The sequence below is a fragment of the Heterocephalus glaber genome, unplaced genomic scaffold (assembly GCF_053883595.1).
Source record: "Heterocephalus glaber isolate CG9 unplaced genomic scaffold, H.glaber_assembly_v1.0 deba00000347, whole genome shotgun sequence".
Lineage (NCBI taxonomy): Eukaryota > Metazoa > Chordata > Mammalia > Rodentia > Bathyergidae > Heterocephalus > Heterocephalus glaber.
Genome location: NW_028258143.1, coordinates 22433382 through 22452776, shown reverse-complemented (window position 1 = coordinate 22452776; position 19395 = coordinate 22433382). Strand labels below are relative to the sequence as shown.

At 41.7% G+C, this 19395-nt stretch overlaps 1 long non-coding RNA gene across 1 annotated transcript in view; it reads left to right on the top strand.

Moving 5' to 3' along the window:
• The first annotated feature begins 1641 nt into the window (after positions 1-1641).
• LOC147829879 (uncharacterized) overlaps positions 1642-19395 on the top strand; it is a 34812-nt gene continuing 17058 nt past the window's right edge. The window contains exon 1 of the long non-coding RNA XR_015446228.1: positions 1642-2288. This is a non-coding gene — a long non-coding RNA (uncharacterized LOC147829879). The remainder of the gene's footprint in view (positions 2289-19395) is intronic.

Here is a 19395-nt window from a genome sequence, read left to right as displayed (position 1 = left end):
CTTCAGTGTCAGTTGTTTTTTTGGTGCTACAAGAAATACATAGATAGATAGATACATACATAGACAGTAAAAGAAGGAAGCTATAGCGATCAGCCTGTCACCTAGAGATAAACATTGTTAAATTAGCAACCTCACTTATCTGGGATCTTCACACATCTATGTGGGTGGATGTGTGCACACACGTGTGTGTGCACACACAGCTAGGAGTCATGCAGTTGTGAGCCTGGCTTTTCTCACTGTTTTCTCATGAACGTTTTCATCTTGGATTGAAGACGATTCAAAAGCACATTAATGTTTTATTGTGGAAATTAATAATACAGCCAAAGGTAAAGGGTGCCACCAAAGGAACCAGGTACCTGGCACAAGCACGAATATTTACCAACCATCTGCTGAAACTATTCCTCTTCTCACCAGTGCTTTTTTCTTTTTTCTTTTCTTTTTTTTATTGGAGTGTTTTAAAGTCAATTTGTATCATTTTTACCTATTACTATGAAAAGCATTTTTGAAGACACTGGAAGAAGTTTTGGAGGATCCAAGATGTTCCTAGCCTGGGTGACACAGACCAGCATTCAGCCCTGTTGAGGCCCTCACTGCTGTGTGAGCTCTGGGACTTGTCCTCTCTGTAGAGTCAGGACAACGGGACCTGTCCTGCCCCATGGGAGTCACGGAGGCTCAGTAAGTTTTGCTCCCAGCATCTGCATGGTGCATAGTCTTCACAATGCTCTGAGAAGTGGCTTCAGGGTCCTCATTCTATGAAGGAAAACAGACTCAGTGGTTAAGTGACTTGAACCAATTCACACAGATTCAAATTTGGATCTGTTTTTTCCCACTGCACCAGTTCATAATGGGTCAGAGTGGTATTGACCCCTTAAATAGCTAATTTTTGGTGTCTCTCTTATGTAGTTTGCCACTGCAGGAGGTCAGGAGGAGAACATGAGGGGCCTCAACCCCAACCAAATCTAGAAGCGCATTATCCAGAGGAGTTGCTGAGGGATTCCCGAGGGGATGTGGGGGTGGTGCAGGCAGGGCCAGGACACCCCCAAGGACCAGCTCAGCAGAAGTCTTGGGGGAGCTGTGGCCATGCAACGTCATCTGGACACAGGTCTGGCAGGAGGCACCAGGGAAGTCAGCAGCCACCCCTCTGTCCTCCCCTGGCGTAACCTTGTGGGGACCCTGGGGACCCTGGGGACCATAGGGGCCAGGGCCTGGGGCCTCAGTGTACAGCAGCTCAGCCTCCTGGGAAGAGGGCAGAGTGGAGACATGGGACAGGGACCTGGAGGGGAAGAAGACCCAGCTCAAGGGACCCACTGGGGAAATAGAAGCAGAAACAAGTTGTTCAGGGAGAAATGACAGGGTGGAGAGGGCAGAGTGCAATTGGTTTTGAGTATGGGCCCTACATGGATTTCTTTAATAAAAAATTTAGTAGCTATGAAAATCAAACCACCACATAGCCACTTACCCAGAAACCGGCCTTATATGGGTATTCTTACAAATGGTTAGAGTTGAAGCAGAAATATATGGCATCCTGGGTCAGCCTCATTCAGGCCAGGAGGGGACGGTCCATTCTCCCGTAACCACTCAAAGTCCTGGGAACTACTATGTGTCAAATTCCTCTTTTTTGACAGTCTGAGTCCTAGGATGAGTCCTATTTGGGAAAGGTCTCAGAGGAGCCTGACTGGAGTTTGGTCAAAGGCAGCATCTCTGTCACTGTCTAGTGGCAGTCTCTGTCCTAAGAGCAGCCTGGGAAAGGCCCCTTTCACAGACCACTTCCCAGCTGAGTGACCCTGAGGAGAAAGGTAACCCTTCACGTTAGTTTCCTGGGGCTGCCATCAAAGGACCACAGACCAAAAGTCTTGAAATGAAAGCACTTTACTCCCTCACAGCTCCGGAGACTGGAGTCTGGAATCAAGGGTTGGCTGGGTGGGTCTCTTCTGGAGGCTGGGAGGGAGACTCTGACCCTTGCCTCTCTCCCAGCGCTGTGGCCCCTGATGTTCTTGGCTTGGGCCCCATCACTGCAAACTCTGCATCTGTTGTCATAGGTTATCTTCTCTAGGTCTCTCCTCCGCATCCAAGTCTTGAATCTCCCTCTGTCGTGGTCTTATAAGGATACTAGTCATTGGGTTTAAGATTCACCCCAAATTTAGAATGACAACCTCTCAAGATCCTCATCTTTTTATTTTTTATTTTATTTTAGGTTTTGCCGAGACAAGGTCTCACCGTGTAGTTCAGGCTGGCCCTGAACTCTCGGCAATCCTCCTGCCTCAGCCTCCCAAGTGCTGGGATTACAGGTATGTGCCACCATGCCTGGCTAAGATCCTCATCTTAATTACATCTGCAGAGATGTATTTCAAAATGAGGTCACAATTACAAGTAGTGGGGCAGACAAAGACATGTCCGGGGGTGCATATTGAACCCACTATCCCCTGACCGCCCCAGTTCATTCCTCTGTGAGAATTGCAGGGAGAAGCTCCTGGGGTCAGATGATAGAGCCTGCCACTGGTGAGAGGAACTCAGGCTGGAGAGGTGAAGTTCCCCAGGCTGGCACATGATAAGGACTAGCTGCTTCCCTGGGCCGAGCCTGTCAACCCCAGGCAGGGGAAGAAAGAACAGGGAAAGTGAAGTGAGCTGCAGATGCGGTCAGGTGAGAGCTGAGATGATGGTGGGGGAGCCCTGTGGCCAGATGAGGGGCAGAGCAGGGGGCATCTGGGGTGGACACCCAGTGCTGATCCAGATCAGGAAGCACCTGGAACACTGGGTGGCTGAATTTGACAGCAGTGTGCAGGGTGGAAAATCAGTGTGAGTTTAGGATGTCAGATTCCTAGGTGACAAGACTCCTTCCTCTGCCATGAGAATCAGTGTCCCCAGAGCTGGTGACCGTGGACTGAAAGATAAGGTTCCTTAGCAGAGGGTCCCCACAGTCCAAGCTCCATTGAGAAGAGGATGAGCCAGGGTACAATGACCCCACTGTGAGACTTTTCTATCCAAAGAGGTTTCTGTCTGTGTCTGTCAACTGTATGCTGCTGTGATAAATACCTGAGGCAATCAATTTAGGAAGAGGAAGGATTTATTTGGGCTCATAATTCCTGAAGATTCAGTCCGTGGTTGCTTGGCCCTGTTGCTTTAGGCTGTGACAAGGCAGCACATCATATGGGAGTGTGGCGGAGAATCCTGCTCACCTCATGGTGGCTGGGAAGCAAAGAGAGAAGACAAGGCCCAGTGACCTCACTTCTTCCCACTAGACCCCACCTTTTAAAGGTTCTGCCCCTTCCCAGTAGCACCAGGCTAGAGACCAAGCTTTCAATAGAGGGACCTTTGGGGGACACTCCAGATCCAAACTGTGCCACTTCTATGTCAGCTTACCCAGCCTGCTGAGGGAGGAAGGAGCTACAGGGTGGTGGGCCCAGATGCCAGAGGGGATCACCCAGGAGGCCTCCTCCACCTACAGTGTGGTAGACTTTCTGTGTTGCTGCATGTTGATCTATCTCTTGTTTTAGTACTTAGGATTTTTTTTTACAGCTGTATATATGGTAATTTATCAATTTCCCTACTTATGGACACAAGTTATTTCTACTTTTCCATTCAAACAATGCTGCAATGCATGTATGGTATATGTGTCTTTTTGTGTGCGTATAAGTGTATTTCTGTATGCTAGATACCTTGGAATGAAAGTGCTTGGTCAAAGGGTATTTGCATTATATATATAGTGCAACACTGATAAGTTATTCTCCTGAGAGACTTAGCCAGTGACCACTCCCACCCCATTGTGAGAGGCCTGTTTCCCCACTCCATACTGACACTCCCTAGAAGCAGTATTGTTCCTTTTTGCCAGTTAAAAACTCTCTATTGAATGATTTGCATTTCCCTCACTCTTGTACAGTTGAGCATCTTCGGTCATTTGTATTTACTCAGCTGCAGATTGATTCTTTCTATACTTGCCCAATCTTCTATTAGGTTAATTATCTTTTTTATTCATTTCTTTGTAGGGTTCACTTCCTTTCTATAAAAGGACTCATGTATGTGACTTTGGAAATTCAATTAAAACAACAGGTACAGAGTGAAAAGGAAATCTCCCTCCTCCTGCCCTTCCAGTTGGGGTGATGTTTCTATTGAGCCTATGTCACAGCAGCTGTGACCACATCATTTTCAGGGCCCCCCTGAAAAATGTTTTCATTTTACTTTTATTAATAGTCAGAACATGTAAGGATGATTCCAGTCCAGATCCTGTTTGCCTTTATACCAAGGCAGTTACTATATATATATATATATATATATATATATATGTGTGTGTGTGTGTGTGTGTGTGTGTGTGTGCGCGCGTGTGGTGTTAGGAATGGACCCAGGCTCACACATGCTAGGCAAGTGCTCTGCCACTGGGCTACACCCCAACTCTAATTGTTAGTATTTTTAACAGAGGCAAAATGCCCAGGAAATCCATAATGCATAAAGACTTGCCAGTGACAACTATTAAAGTTTCTTGGGACTCATTCTAAACATATTTTATGCACATAGGTTTAAAATATTTACTTATAAGTGATTTTCCTTCTTTTTATTTTGCAACATTTTAAACAAGTAGAAAATAGAAGAAATACTATGACACTCATTAGCCAGAGTTAGTAGCAAGTAAATACAATTTTACCATATTTGCTCCAGAGCTCTTTGTTTTTCCCTTAAAAAAAAGAAAATAGCTCATCTCCTGTGGTCATTGGCTCCTCTCTTACCAGTGCTGCCAGGCAGTTCCTGTGCATGGCTCCACATGAGCTTGTGTGAGGACCATAAACACGGCGCTAATCTGATGGTGGGTCACTGGTTTCCTGGAGAGCTTGACAGAGCAGACTACTCCACCCTGTAGGATGCTTTGTCCCCTGCTGCCAGGACCCCAGCGCTCCTCCTTCCCAGTCTCTCTCATTCCTTCCCCCTCTTCTCCTGACTGCTGGGTCTCCTCAGCACCATCTCTATCTACTTCCTCAGTGCCCTATCTGGTCTCTGGACTTAAATACCATTTATATGCTGAGATCCAAATTAATATCTTCAGATCAATGCTTTCACCTAATTCCAGGCCTCTGTATGCAACCACCTGTTGGACACACGGCCTTAGATGTCTGGCAGACATTGCCAACCAACGGGCCAGAGTCAGCCTGTGGACCTGAGCCTGCCTGCTCCTCCCAGTCCTGGCTCAGTAAGTTGATCTCCATTCTCGTGGGTGAACCTCAACCTGGGCATCACTCTGCGTTCCTCTGTGTCAACACAAATGTGCAAATGCTGCTGGCTGAGTCTTGGAAACACATCTGGGATCTGCCCCCTTCAGATCCCTCCCCTGCTGCTACTCTGGTCTGAGCTGCACCCAGCACCATCTGCTGAGTTATAGTCACCTGTTGGTTCAGGCATCACTTGTCTCCCCCTGTGGAGTGGAAGTTGCAAGAGTTCAAGGACATAATTTGTTATGTTTGTTTGTTTGTTTATTTATTTATTTTTCCCCATTAAGTTTATTGGTACATTTTCGGTGTACAATACAGTTACATTCATCATTGGGATCTTGTACCTTTACATGAGTATCTTGGTTCTTATTTTTTCCCCATTCCCCTGCCCTCCCTTCATCCCCTCCACCCTTCCCTATTTGCAAAGATTTTGTTTCCATTTTTTTCCTTTTCTCATATTTTTTCTTTTCCCTTCTTTCCTTTCCCCTACCCCTCCCACTTCCCCTACTCCTTTAGACCTTTTCTTCCTATTACACAATATCAATTATACATTTTTAAAATTACAATATCAAGATCTAGGAGACATTACCACAGATTTTACAGAATTTAAAAGAATATAGCAAGCACATTACAAAAATCTTTTTTTGAAATAAATTTGACAACTTCTAAGAAGTACCTTGGAAGACAAATTAATGAAACTAACTCTGGAGGAAATATGAAATGTGAATAGCACCTATTAAAGAAAATATATTCCTAGCTTGAAAACCTACCTATATGACAACAGCAGGCTCATAAACATTTTAACTGATAAATTATATCAAACATTTAAAGCAGAACAAAGAAGGAACACTTCTCCCCTCATTTTAGGAAATGAACATTGTGCTAATCCTAAAACTGGATAAAGATAATAGAAGAAAAAAGTATGAACATAGATAGAAATTTGTTTAACAAAACAAACTCTTAGAAGTCAGATCTGGCAGGATGTACAAAGTGGTTTTATTATAGGGATGGCAGTGTTGGTTCAGCATTGCAAGATCCACCCTCATAAGTTATCATTTTAACAGAAGAAAGGAAAAAGCCATATGATCCTGTCAGTAGTTGGAGAAAAACTATTGGACTAAATTCTATAGCTGTTCATGGTAAAAGCTATCAGGAGGCTAGAAGTAGAACGGAACCTTCTCAACAGATCAAAGAGCAGGTATTCCATACTTCCAGCAAGAACGCCTTATATGAATGGAGAAGATACAATGCTTTCTCCCTAAGGTGGGGAACAGGGCAGAATGCCTACTCTTCATCTGTCCATTAAACTTTGAAACATAGGCCCAAACCAAAATAGTCTGGCAATAAAATGACACAATTAGTATAGGATTGGCAAGGTAGAAGTGAAATCTTTATATGTAGATGAAATGATCATCTACAGAGAACATACTAAGAAATCTCTAGGAGCCCCTAGAACTTGTATTTGAATTTAGCAGGATTAGAAAACACAAGGTATATATAAAAATTCAGGTCTATTTATACTTGCTATAAGTGAAGAATTGCATATTGAAATTTAAAAGTTATGTAGGAGTACAAAGGACCTAGAAAAGTAAAAAGAAAAAGAAAAAAAAGCAGTGTTGGAAGATATTACCTAATTTTAAGACTTCCTCTAAAGCTACAGTAATCAAAGCAGTGTTGGTGTAAGGAAAGACATATAGATCATTGGAATAAAACAGAGAATCTAGAAATAGAACCACATATATATGGTCCACTGAGTTTTGAAAGATTATTTAACAGTAACATTTTATAGAACATAAACTCAATTCAAGAGCCGAGGAAAAGATAGTGTTTTCAGCAAATGTTAGAACACCTGGTATCTGCACATAAAAAATTAACCTCAACCCTTTATTTCCATACATAAAAATAACTTGAAAGGATCTATGAGCCTAAATATGAAAGCCTAAAACTATAAAACTTTAAGAAGAAATTATATGGGAAAATGTTTATGAATTTAGTGTAGGCAAGAATTTCCTAAGATGTAAAAAACATGATGTATAAAAGAAAAAAAATTATGAATGAGATTCCATCAAAATTTAGAACTTTAAATGACATTGTTAAAATGAAAAGTAGTCCTTAAACAGACCATATTTATAATGCATATAACCTATGACCAGAATATATAAAGAACTCTTACAGCTCATTAATAGACAACCCAATGAAAATGTAGACACAAGAAGATGATAAATAGCCAGTACAGCACAAGGAAAGGTGTGCAACACTAGAATCAGAAAAATACTAATCAGTACAATAACAAAATTGAATTATACACTCAGGGAGATGAAGTTAAAAGTTTTAAAAGAACAAATGTCAGCTTAGGTGTGAACCAGTTAGAACTTTCTAATACTGCTAATGTGAATGTAAAATGACAAAACCATTTTGGAAAACAATACAGAAATTTCTTGTATTACTGTTAAGAACCAACAGCCCTGTTCTTAAGTTTTTACTTGAGAGGAATGAAGACACATGTTCACAATAGATTTGTACATACAAGTTGAATATTCCTTATCTGAAATTCCTGGGACCAGAGTGTTTCAGATTTTCATTTGAAATCCACTTGATCTGCAACGAGGATAGCTACTCCTGCTTTCTTTTTTTGGGGGGGGGTTCCTGTCACATGGAGTATTGTTTTCCACCCTTTAACTTTCAGACTATGAGTTTCTTTTTGAATTAAATGTGTTTCTTGTATGCACCATGTTGTTGGATCTTGCTTCTTGACCCATTCTGCCAGTCTATTTCTTTTGATTGGTGAATTGAGACCATTAACATTGATGGTTCTAACTCATACATATTGATTTATCATTGTCATGACTTTTTCTTTTTGTTGGATTCTCCCCCTTTGCGTTTAATTTCTTGTTGCACCCAACAGATTCATTCTGCTGAGCTTCCTGGGGTTGTGATCCTCATTGTCTTTTCCTAGGATATTGTCTAAAATTTTTTGGAGTGCTGGTTTGGTATTCACAAAGTTCCTAAGGTGCTCTTTGTCATGAAAGTATCTTATTTCTCCATCAATTTTGAAAGATAGTTTTACAGGGTACATCAATCTGGGTTGGAGGCTGTTTTCTTTTAGGGCTTGAAATATGTCACTCCAAGCTCTTCTTGCCTTGAGGGTTTGCGTTGAGAAGCCTGCTGTGATTCTGATGGGCTCTCCTTTGTATGTGATTTGTTGCTTTTCTCTGACTGCTTGTAGAACTTTGTTCTTCTGTTGTGTTTCTGGAATCTTAACAATTATATGCCTATGTGTAGATTTTTTTTTTTTTGATCAAGGCTAGTTGGAGTCCTATATGCCTCACTTAGCTGTATGTCAAGTTCTTTTCCCCTGCTTGGGAAGTTTTCTGCCATCATTTCTGGGAACAGTTTTTTTATGTCATCTGTACTCTCTCCTGTTTCTTCATTGACTCCAATCAATCTTACGTTATTCTTCTTTGCATTGTCTAGCAGCTGCTGGATTGATTTCTCATGGTCTGGTACAATTTTAAAGCAGTTTTTCTTTTCCTGGTCACTAATTGCAATCTTATCTTCTATATCTGAAATTCTGTCCTCACATTGGCTTATTCTGCTCCATAGACTTTCAATGGAGTTTTTAATCTCTTGGAAATCTGTTTCCATCTGTTTTATGGATTCCATTTGTTTCCTGTGTTGGGATTCCATCATGTTCCTCAGCTCCTCTATTTTTTTTTAATCTGTGTCCTCTCTAGATTTATTAATCATGTCTTTCACTATGGGCACAATCTGTGCTGTTATGTGAGAAATTATTTCTGATTTCATTTTTTCCAGATTCTCTTTTGTTGCTATTTCAGGGAGTCCAGGTGGTAGTGTGTCAGAGTGTTCCATCTCATTTCCCTTTGGGGTTGCTGTAGGTGATCTGGAAGTCTGGTTTTGAGACTTGTTTATGTGTCTTCTCATTTTGATGGGGTGTGGTGCTACTGGTACCTGCACAGCTCACCTCCTGTATGCTGCCGGGGATGGTACAATAGCCCAGAAGACTCCTCTTGTGCACTGGAAGAGGCTCACCTCCTGTGTGTTCTCATTTTGTTTATTCCTATGCATTTTGTTTATTCTTAAATCCAAGATGATCAGGACAATATCCATTTTGGTTACTCTTGCACTCTTACATTTTGTTTGTTCATACCTGTTTTGCTGTTCTTACCCATTGTGTATCCATTCTAACAGTGCTGACAGAGAAATATTTGTTGGATGAGTGAACATTTTAATATTTAGCTTTATTTCTGTACTTTATTCTATTTCATTGAATGATTTGATTTGTTCTTGAAACAATACCTCAGTAGTTTAGTTTCTTATTTAAATGTGTTTTAAAATATATATTAAATTTAATTAACTAATTAATTGGGGTGGGGATTTAGCTCAGTGGTTCTGGAGCCTGCCTTGCAAGCACAAGGTCCCAAGTTTGATCCTTGGTACCAAAAAAAAAAGTCTCCTAATTAACTAATTAATTATTTTTTGATGGTTGTGGGGATTGAATATTGAATATTCAAAGGGCCTTGACCATGCTAAGCAATCACTCTGCCACTGAGCTACACCCGAGCCCAATATATATTTTACATTGTTTTAGATTCACTTATGGTAATTATACATGTTGATGGTGTTTAGTGTAATATTTCAACACAGGCACACAGTATGCTCTAATCAAACCCAGCTGATACTTTATGGTACTTTATGTACTTCCTGATTATTATTCTTTTACAAAATCTACTTTGTTCTTCTCATGCATTTTCCAATCCAGATGAACTTTAAAAGAATAATCTTGACATGTTTTTCCCAAACCCCCTTTGATGTTTTGTTTGGAATTACTGCACACCCTTAGGAATTGATTTAGGAAGAGTTGGCATCTTTATGCAGTTGAGTCTTTCTGTTTGACCATCACTCTGCACAGTCAGGTCTCTTACATCTTCCATCTAGTTGTAGAGTTTCCTTTATATCAATCATTTACTTTTCCTTGCACTTCTGAGAAAAATTCTATTGATTATGATGCATTTTAAATTTCAGTAGCAAATTCATGATGCTAATATTTAAGATATCTGCATATCAGGATTATAAAAAGAGAAAAGAAGATGCAAGTTGGTTAAGGGACAATTTATATCACATAGAGGCCATGTCTTCCTCAAAGTGTTAGTAGAACTTGTCTCTAATTCTTCCTGTCCTGCTGTCTTTAAGTATAAAATATGTCATTCACTATCTTTCCAATTGCTTCTTTTTTTTGGTACTGGGAATCAAACTCAGGCCCTAGTGCTTTCCAGGCAAGCACTGCACTGCTGAGCTACATCCCTGGCCCTCTAATTGCTTTTTGATATATGTCATATGTGTTAATTATATGTTATATATAACATATGTTTATAATATACAACAATTACATATTATACACTTATACATATATATAGATATACATATATACACACTTTATTTTTAGAGCAATTTTAGAGTTGAAAGAAAATAGAGCAGAAAGTAGAAAATTCCCACATATCCCTTGTCCCCACATGTACACAGCACCCCAGTGACACCACACCAGAGTGCTACATTTGTTACAGGTGATGAATCCATGCCAACACATCATCATTCCCCATGGTCCATGGTCTGTATTAAGTTTTACCCTGGTTTTGTATCATCTAGGGATTTGGCAAATGTGTAACAACACGTATCCATCATTATGGTATACCATGGAATAGTCTCACTGCCCAAGAAATCCTCTCTACTCTGCCGATTCATCCCTTCCTCTCCTCTAGCCCCTGACAACCCCTGATCTTTGTACTGTCTCTGAAGCTTTATCTTTTTCAGGATGTCACATAGTTGGAATCACACAGTAGGCAACCTTTTCAGAGTGACTTCTTTCACTTTGTCACATATATTTAAATTTTGTCCGTGGCTTTTCATGGCTCAACAGCTCATTTCTTTTTAGTGCTAAGGAGTCTTTCATGTCTGGATATGTCCTGCCAAAAGATATCTTGGATGCCTCCAAGTTTTGGCAATTTTAAATAATGCTGTCATAAATATTGGTGCACAAGTTTTTGTGTGGACATAGTTTTCAGCTCATTTGGGTAAATTTCAAGAAGTGTGAGTGCTCGATTGCATGGTAAGACACGTTTTGCTTTGTAAGAAACCGTCAAGTTGTCAGTATTTTGTATTTTAGCCATTCTGATTGGTGAGCAGTGATATCTCATTGTTTGAATTTGAGACTTGCCAATGACATGATGTTGAGCATTTTTTCATCAGCTCACTGTCCACCTGTTTATCTTCTTTGGGAGGTGTTTGTTTGGATAGTTTGCCCATTTTTAAATTCAACTGTTTATTTTATTGTCGAGTTTTGAGTTCTTTTGGTGTATTTTGGATCACAGCCTTTCATCAGACATGTCTTTTCAAATATTTTTCCTAGTTTGAGACTTATCTTCTACTCTTTTGAATAATTTATGTTTTCCTAGAAATAATTTTAATTCTTTGGTTGAAATTGTTTTCTTTTTGCCTCTGTACCTGCACTAAGTCCCCCTTCTTGGGCATCTACTGTATTCATGTCTGGATTCATGTGCTGGATTTTTGTTGTTCCAAAGGTATATTAATTCCCTCTTCTGGCAGCATATGTTTTCCTCTGGGGAGCTACTCTTTACTATGATGTAATAAATCTATGGTTCGGTAGGATTTGCACACATCCAACATCAGGGTAGGCCTAGACTGGATTAATCTAATCACTGTATCTGATGTCTTCTGCTGAAGTTTGGGGGTCTATAGACCCTACTGCTTGGAGCCACCTTGAGGCCAAGAAGGAATAAGTCTGAAGAAAAAATCTACAGTGCATAGCAGAGCTTAGAATATGGCCAACAGAGTGAGCTGGATCCTTGATCAAACCATACCTGAAGTTTGTGTGACTCTGGAATTTTTAGTTTTCATCAGCCAGTAAATCTTTTAAAATTTTATTTTAAATTTCAGGTAGCTAAGAAATAATTTTTTATCCTGAAAGTGTCAGACCTCCCAATAAGTCAAGAATGATACAAAAATCTCCTTCATACTCTATATTCAGATTCCTCAATTGTTAGCATTTTGCCACAATTTTCTCTCTCATATTCCAGTATCTCCCCCAATAGAAAGACTGTGTTCTACATTAAAATTATTTCTCAAATCTCCCATCTAATCCATAGATCTTACTCAAACTTCACCAACTAACTCATAGACATGCCTCTCTTTTGTGGGTCAGGGTCCAGTTCAGGGTCACTCATGGGGTTTTTCGGTCTTCACTTTCCCCCATCTCCCTGGCTGGGAGAATGGGAAGAACACAGGTTCCGAGTTGATTGCCCCCCGCCCCCTCCCCCCCATCATTTGATGTTGGCTCGAGGCTCTGCTCCGGCAATAACGTCTGGCAGAAGCTATAGAAACAAGCTGAGCTCTTCCGGGTGCGTCTGCTCAGTGCCTGGCACCAGGGGACACAATATGTCCTCTGCCCCACCTTCATCACGTGCGCAAGCTGGTGCGCTCCACAGTGGAGTCACCTCCTCCCTGTGTGCAGGATTAGTGCCATGTGGGGAGATAGCCTGGCATGGGGCTGATATCCTGTTCTTCATCAGGCCTCACCCACGAGCCTCAGGGTCACTTCTGGCTCCTCCCTGCACCAACTGCCACTTTGATGGTTGCCAAATGGTGACTGCTGACTTCTTCCCACCATTCCTCTTTCATTAGTTGCATTCTGTGGTAAGGAAAACCCCCTTACTTGTTCATGCCTCATGCCTGCATTTATTTGTATCACCATGGGCCCATGAGTTCCTATTTTATTCTGCAAGCTGTCCTCTAAAGATCGCAGCTCAGTGCTGCTTGGGAGGGCTGTCATTGCTTCCAAACTCTCTCAGGAGCATATGCATACCTCAGTATGCACCTGCACATGTACGTCTATATCTGTCTTTGTGTGTATAGTTAAAAGCTCCAGAGTTTGTTTAATATTCTGATTCCATTTCAACCCCTCAGGCTCTTCCTAGCCGTCCCCATTCTGATATCTCTAAATCCCTCCTTGGATGGTAGAAAGCAGGTCCCCATGGTGATCCTAAGAGAATCACCTATTTGCTCCATCAATTTACTACTGATCCTCTGGCTACCCCATTCCCCTCCACACCTGCCACCTCTGTCCCAGGTCCTCAGGGCCCCAGGGACACTAATGCCAAACCCAAGTCCTGCCTTCCCTCACCACTCTGCCTCCTCAAGGGCAGATTTTGCCACACTAGGAGGGCCAGCATTGGGAACATGGCAAAGAACAAAATGATATGAAAGAAGTCTCCTTTTCAGAGCAATTTTTAGATGGATTTCTTATTATAGGATAAAATCCTCATATCTGGTATTAGTAGTTGGGCCTCGTTGAAGAAGTTGGCTTAAGGAGAGTTGCATAAAACATATTTCAAAAGCCTTGTGCATGTCTGTATACCTTAAACTTTGGATTTTTACTTTCAAAACACAGAAGTACCTATTCTTTTAATGTAGGACTAAGGCTTTTGCTTTGATGTGAGTCTACGCTGAGGTTATGCACCATCTTGCATACATAAACTACATCTTTGGGATATTGTTGACAACTTCTGGTTTCTATTTCCCCAGCGTGAGCCTTAAAGGTGTTTCAAAAGCTCTCTAGATGCAAAATTATTCTAGATTGGTGCCATGCCGCCAACACAACCTTTCACAACTGTCTTCCCTCACTCAAGTTAATGGCAGTTGTTTTCAGTGATTTGTGTTTATTGAATCTTTTTAAGGCACTGACCCTAATTTTCATATCAATAACACATTTTTCACATTTTTATTTTACTGATCTATTCATTATGCAGTTAAGTTACATATTTGCAATAATAAATATACCTGGCACAAATAAGCTTGGAACCAGATGCAACTAACTGGCAAACCCGCAGTTGGTAGGCAGATGTAGGCACAGTGATGGTTTCATCAGACCAGGAGATTTTCATGAATAAATGTTTTTTGACTTTGCAGCATTTATGGTCTCTGTTACAACTACTTAATTTTCACTGTAGCAAGAAAGTAGGCAATAGAGAAAAAGATGGGGCCAAACTGTGTTCCAAGGAGACCACATTTTCCCTGCCAGAGTAGCTTGTGGGCTGCACGCATGGGTGTGTAGTGGGCATTCGCTGGTATATCTTGGAGCCTGTACTTCCTGCCTCTCAGCCCAACTTCCTAGGTGGAGAAAAGGAAGCACAGAGAGAGTAATGGATTTCCTCACAGTTAGTCCCTCTGAGAACTGGGGTAGTGACTCTGAGGGACCCTTCTTGACCCCTGCCCGAATTTTCAATAGGAAGCATTGGTTGGTTACATGGGCATTTGCTGTTTGAATATTTCCTGCCTTGCCCCAGAAAGCATCCTATCTACACTGCCTGGGGCTTCCTCTGCAGACCTTCCTAAACCTAAGCTATGGTCAACTCCCTGATATTTTCCTGAGGACATCTATTATTTATGTTTTTAAAAAAATGTTTACAAGGTTGGTGATATAGCTCAGTGGTAGAGTGGTTGTTCAGCATGTGTGAGTCCCTGGGTTCCATCTCTAACACCAAAGAAACAAAATAAAACACATTTATTATGAAAAATTTCAAAGATGCAGAAAAGCAGAGAGAATAATAAACAAATTGCGTGCAGCCATCACCCAGCTGCAGTGGTCACTACTGTGACTGACTTTCTTCTAGAAAGAGAGTGGAGCCTCTTTTGCCTCCTCAGAAGTTTTCTGCCAACCACAGAAGCACTGTCTGGGGAGGGCAGCCAATATGGTAGCATCCTCCCCTTTTCTTGCAATACTGGAATTGAACCCAGGGCCTTCACACTAGACTACATCCCCTGCTCTTTTTATTTTGAGATGAGGTCATGCCAAATCACTAAATTGTCCAGGTTGAGCTCAAATTTGCAATTCTGCTTCAGGCTCACACAGTGCTAGAATTAAAGGTGTGTGCCACCATACCTGACTACAATGGTGTCCCTTTATCTATGGTTTTACTTTTCATGGTTTCAGTTACTAACAATCCACCATGGTCCAAAAATATTAACTAGAAAATTACAGGAATAAGCAATGAGATATATTTTAGAGTGACAGTACATTGGCGTAGCTTGTTATAATAATTTTCTATTTTATTGTTATTTATTGCTTTTAATCTCTTACTGTGCTGGTTTATAAATTAAACTTTATCATAGGTGCTATGGTTTGGATCTGGAATGTCCTCCAGAGGCCCATGTGTGAAGGTTTGGTTCCCAGCCTGTGGCACAATTGGAGGAACCTTGAGGAGGTGAGGCCTAGTGGGAGGAAGTGAGGTCATTGGAGGCATGGCCTCAACGAGGATATTAGGATACCAGTTTCTTCCTCTTTCTCTTTTCACTTTCTGGATACCACAAGGTGAGCACCTTTGTTCCACCATGTGTTCCCTGCCATGGTATTTCTGCTTTGCCATGGGCCCAAAAACAACTGGGCCTACCCACCCCAGACTGAAACCTCTGAAACCATGAGCCAAAGTGAGCTCTTCTTTGTATAAATTGCTTATCTCATGGATTCTGGTACAGTGATGGGAAGTTGACTAACCACATAGGTATTGGGGGAATTGTGGTGTATATAAAGTTCAACACTCTTCATGGTTCAGGTCTTGAGTCATATTCTCCTAGGATAAGGGGGGCCTGGTGAACTCTGCATACCTGGAATAAGGGGCACTAGAGCCCAGCAACTGAGAGACACTGACCCAAAGATCTCGTGGTCTTGAGCTATATGTCTGTCCCATTTGTGATGGGATGTTATCTATATTTCAAGGACTCTGACTGAGGACATCAAAAGCTAAACTTTCCAGGTAGGTCCTGAGATCTTCTTCTATCACCTTTACCTTCACAAAGCTCTTTCCTGTTGTCCTCTCTGTAAACAAAAAAGCTCAAATGTGCCCCTGGCTTCAGAACAAAGATTTCTGTACAGGCCGTATGGTACAGAAATCAAGAGAGGCCTGTGGCATCAGACTGTCTCCCACTGAGCAGCTGTGGGGGACATCACTTAACCTCTAGGTGCCCCCATTTCCCTATCTGGATAATCCTGCCTTATAGGAGTTCTGAGAGGACCTGCAAGTTAGGTAATACTTCTGACAGGCACTGGCATTTGTCAAACATGCAGTTACATTATTAACATGAGACAATGATACAGAGAGATACTGGCCACTGGCTGCTGGTAGTAAAAATGCTTTTTGCCAAAATACATAAATATACTGACTGTAGAGAAAGGGCTACTGCAGGGACAAGATCTGACCCTTGGCCACACTCATAACCAGCATCATGACCATGGCTTGGTCCCTGTCATTTTAGGGCCTCTAAGTTTCCACCTATACCAGAAGGTTCTTGAACAATAACCCATACCTTTTATGTTTCTTTAGTCTGGAACTTGAAACGTCTATGCATTGAAGACTTTCCTACCATGCTGTGTAGGAAATAAGCCCTTACACTGTTGGGCTTATGCTTAATTAACCAATCATGAACATCAGGAACACAAAATTCTTACAGGATAGACATGGCAATGGAAAGGTCCTTTCTGGCCCACTGCATCCTGGCCACTTCCCTGCTCCATGCACTGGTGCACAGCTAACTAACCATGGGCCCTTCTCCAGCTGGTGGGGTGGCTGCCTTTTCGGTTCAGCAGATTGGTGGCTGGACAGTTCCTGGGGAGTTTAAAGGAACTGGGAAAGAGCCTAGCAGCTAAGAGGAGGGTGGGCCACCGCTTCTCCCAGAGAGGGGAGGAGTAGAGCACTCCCACTGGGCCAGTCAGCCCTTTTTATGTTTTCTTCTTCTCTTTAGACTTGAGATTCTAGAATGTTTCTTTCATCCCAGGCCTCAGGTCCTCCAGAATCCAAAAGATACTCTGCAGCCCTTGATCCTAAGTAAAGAAGTACCTTGGGGCTCTCCCATGATTTTACTTCTCTGTCTTTGGGGCTACTCCAGAGCTCTCAATCCTATGGAATAAGAGAATGGTGCTAACCACATGGCAAGTGTGTGTCTAAATACATCCAATGAAACAGAAGGGCTCCAGCCTACTCTCCAGGGACATGAGCCAGTGAGGTAATGACAGTGGCCCCAGTTTCTCTGAGGGACTTTCATCTTTTTTTACCATGCCACCTTTCCAGGAATGAGTTCATGATCTGCAGAAGAGCACAGCTCAGACAGCAGCAGACACTGCACGATGTATTTCTGCAATCTGGTTGGCTTCCGGTTGAGTCTGGGCCTTTCTCTGTGCTGCTTTCAGGCCCTTCCCTTCTTGCATGGTCTCCACCTGCACCCTTCCATGGCCAGCTTCCCCTTTCCATTCACTCAGCTTGTCCTTCACAGTCTCTCTGCCTGCTACTGCTTCCAGGATCTCAGGCTGCAAGCTGAGGAGACAGTTAGGTGTAACTCACCCCCTAGGTTTTTATGTGATCACAGGTGGCCTAGAGTGACCAAGAAACATTTGAGGCCCACAGAATAGAGTTTATCTGATTCATTCCAGGCTGTGGGACTGAACATAAGGTAGGCTGATCATTCCCTAAATTGATCCTAGGATCACATTCATCATGTGGCCTCCACAGGTCAGCCCAGTGCATCTGGGAGGAGCCCCTAAATAAATATACAAGACAGTTTTCTCTCTCTCTCTCTTTTTCCCTTCCTTTTTTCTCTTAAATCAATTTTCTTTCTTTCTCTTTCTTTTTTCCTTTCTTCCTTAAATCAATTCTTTCTTTTTTTCTTTCTCTCTTTCTTTCTCTCTCTTTCTTCTTCCTTCCTTTCTTTCTTTCTCTCTTTCTTTCTCTCTCTCTCTTTCTTCTTTCTTTCTTTCTTTCTTTCTTTCTTTCAGATTGAACTCAGCACTGTCATATAGAGCTGCATCCTCAGACATCCTAAGGCAGTTCTAATGGGTCTGGCTTGGACATCCTCTACAAACTCCCCATCTACTCAGAATCCCCTGAACTGGGCTTTCCCTACTTCACCTCTGTCACTCCTGGTTAGGGACCAGGTCACTTCAGCTCACAGATATTAGCTGCAGCTTGTGGAGAACTAGGCTGTTTAGTTTTCTTCCAAGATCTTTGCCATAAAACCCACTTAGTTCCCAATTTCATCATTAATCATTGCATTCTCTGACCAATTAATATCAGCTTGTTAACCAAACTAGTTCTATATTTGCATGTAGATGAATCAACTATCCTAGGGCATCTGCCCAACATTTGCCATATTCTTTCTACCCTACACATGCAGTGGCTAGAGGTAAGAAAAAGGCATATGCACTTGGAATTAAATTCCACTGTATGAGCTTGGGCCAGTTACATGATCTTTCTAAGTCTCAGTTTCTTTACCTGTACAATGGGAATCATAATAGTGTCTCTCTTATAGAGTTACTATGACAGCTGAAAGAGATGATGCATGCATGGTACTTTGCATGATGCTTGACTGAATATATTTTATTATTATTTGTAGTCCTTTATTCCTCTTACCTCCATCTAAGTAGTGGAGCAAACAGAACAGCTTAAATTATGTTCTGGTAGCTTCTATTTGTAGAATGATCTATTTCTTAGGTTACACATTAATTCAAGGTTTCATTAAGTAGCTTAATGCCTTGGGCAACAGATTACTTATAAATAGTATAATATTTAGTGGTTCCTTAGTTTTGCAGTCAGACATTATTAATGGTCCATGACTTTGAATCAGGATGAAGTTTGAACACATGCCCTGCCCTGCTTAATACATATGAACACATTAGGTGACAGAGCAGGAGACCCCCAAAGCTGTGGGTTAGACTCTTGGTGATTTCTGAAGAAAGTAAGATCAAAATGAAAGAAAGGAGACCAAATCTTCCTTTCATCAAAAGATATAGACAAACATATTCCCGGTGCTGGAAAACTGGTTCAATTTTGCTTATGCATAATTATGGCCAAAATAGCCTTTCAGGGCACCCTTTTGCAAATATTTTGAGGCCCTGTGGGTAATTTGCTGTCTTCTACTTGCCAAAGGAGATAATAATTTTCTCAGAGCTAATTTCTTCATTAGGCATTGTAGGTGGGAAGGCGATGGTGGGAGTTTGGTGCTTTCCACAGTGAGCACCCAGGCTCTCACCTGTTTGGTTGCTGTGTGTGGGAGATTTAGATGCATGGGCTGCAGACAGCAGCATCAGTAGAGAGAGTATCACAGCAGTGTAGACCCAACC